The sequence below is a fragment of the Portunus trituberculatus genome, chromosome 24, assembly GCF_017591435.1.
Source record: "Portunus trituberculatus isolate SZX2019 chromosome 24, ASM1759143v1, whole genome shotgun sequence".
NCBI classification, from domain to species: Eukaryota; Metazoa; Arthropoda; class Malacostraca; order Decapoda; family Portunidae; genus Portunus; species Portunus trituberculatus.
The window spans coordinates 9,574,222-9,576,721 of record NC_059278.1 but is presented as its reverse complement, the minus strand read 5'-3'; positions in this window follow the sequence as shown (position 1 = coordinate 9,576,721).

Genomic DNA, 2,500 nt, shown 5'->3' with positions numbered 1-2,500 from the left:
TCTCTCTCTCTCTCTCTCTCTCTCTCTCTCTCTCTCTCTCTCTCTCTCTCTCTCTCTCTCTCTCTCTCTCTCTCTCTCTCTCTCTCTCTCTCTCTCTCTCTCTCTCTCTCTCTCTCTCTCTCTCTCTCTCTCTCTCTCTCTCTCTCTCTCTCTCTCTCACCAATTCACCACCCAAGCAAAACCATTATTAACAGGATCCCCTCACCCTCCATCCCTCGTCCCTTATCCCTCACCCCTCTTACCCCTCACTTCCCAATCCTCCATCCTCTCTCATCTCTTCATCACTCCCTCCACCTCCCTCTCCCTTTCCTCCTTCTCACCACCTAATGCCCTCACACATTCTCACCCTTCCAATCATCTCCTCCTCCTCCTCCTCCTCCTCCTCCTCCTCCTCCTCCTCCTCCTCCTCTCCTTTTCACTCTCACCTCTCCTCCGGCCACTGCACTATGCTCACTACTCCTTCTCTGCTCCAAGCGGCATAAAATTAAACTCTCACTCACCACTAACTAGAGGAAAGAGAGAGAGAGAGAGAGAGAGAGAGAGAGAGAGAGAGAGTGAGTTGAGCTATTACACGACGCTTATGATAATAAACAAAAAGTCCTCTCCCTCCTCCTCCTCCTCCTCCTCCTCCTCCTCCTCCTCCTCCTCCTCCTCCTCCTCCTCCTCCTCCTCCTCCTCCTCCTCCTTCTTCTCCTCCCACGCATGATCAAGAGAAGTTGTCACGTTCTGCAGTATATACGTCAGCGAGGAGATGGAGGAGGAAGAGGAGGAGGAAGAAGAGGAAGAAGAAGAAGAAGAAGAAGAAGAAGAAGAAGAAGAAGAGGAGGAGGAGAAGGAGGAGGAGGAGGAGGAGGAGGAGGAGGATGGAGAGAAGATGATGATGAGGATGAAGATTAGGATGAGAATGATAATGAAGAAGAAGACGAAGAAGGAAGAGGATGACTGCAAAGAGAGAGAGAGAGAGAGAGAGAGAGAGAGAGAGAGAGAGAGAGAGAGAGAGAGAGAGCAGAATCAGGTGAAAGGCAGGTTGATATTAGGAAATATATTTGTAAAAGATAGGAGAAAGAGGAAGTGGCAGAGGAGAATGAGGATAAAAGTCGGAGAAAAAAAGGAGAAATATTAATACGACAGGAACGAAAAATTGATGAAAATAGAAAACGATATTGAGATAAGGAGAAAGGGAGGGTGAAATGGATAATATGAGAAAAAAATACAGGAGGAACAAAAGAAAAAAATGAGAAGGAAAATGAGACGCTGCGGAAAAGAAAGGAAAACTGATGAAATTGGCAATGGAAGGAAGCAATAATGAAAAAAAATAAATAAAACACGAGGAGAAATAAAGAGAAAAACAAGAAGAGAAGCTGAAAATGAAGGAAACTACAGCAAAGGGAAAATAAAAATGAGACAAAGATGAACAACACTAATAACAAAAGACAAAAATACCGGAAACTCGAGGAAAAGAAAACTGGGGTAAAACAAAAATGAGGAAAGAGGAAGGAGAAGGAAGAAGGAAAATAGGAACAGGAAGAGAAGCAAGCAATAATACACATTCAGTACAACACTGGAAGGCACAAAGGGAAACACTGTACCAAGAAAGTCACAGGCAGGGAGACATTCAGAATAACCATCTTTTTTGTATACCTTTGCAAGAGAGAGAGAGAGAGAGAGAGAGAGAGAGAGAGAGAGAGAGAGAGAGAGAGGAAATAGTAGGTTGCTGCAAGGGTGGGGGGGGGGAGATAAGGTAAGGTGAAACGTGATATGTTTATTGTCCTTTGAAGTTATTGTCTGATTGGACGTTTTTCTCCTTTCTCGCTGTCTTCTATCTGCTTCTATTCCTTTCTTTCTTCCTTTTTTTTCTATTTTCTTCTCTTCTTTTGTTCTTCTCGTCGTTGTGCCTCATGTTGTTGCAGTGTTTGGACGTTATTCTCCTTTCTCGCTGTCTTTTATCTGCTTCTGTTCCTTCCTTCCTTCTTTTTTTTCCTATTCTCTATTCTTCTTTAGCTCTGTTCGTCGTTGTACCTCTTGTTGTTGCAGTTCTTGTTGATTTTTCTTGTTTTCATTCATCTTGTCCTCTGTATCGTTCACGTGTTTTTATTTATTTTTTCCTTTTGTTTATCTATGTTCTTTCTCATCTTCTCTTTTACTCCATCTGTACAGCCTTCTCACCTTTCCACACTCTAAATGATAGTCTCACATTACTATTCTTCCTTCTCCTTTTTCTTCTTTTTCTTCCCATCCTTTTCTCTTTTCTCACCGCCACCGTCACTCCTCCCTTTTCACTATTCTCCGCCTCACTGCTGCTGGCTTCTGTGTTGCATTCCTCTTCCTTCACCTTGTCTGATGCATAAGTTCAAGGCTCTAACCAAAATATGTGATAAAAAAGCAACCATTTTTTTCCTTCAGGCGTATGTGGGTGTGTGTGTGTGTGTGTGTGTGTGTGTGTGTGTGTGTGTGTGTGCATATGTGGGTGTGTGTGTATGTGTGTGTTTATTTGCTTTCC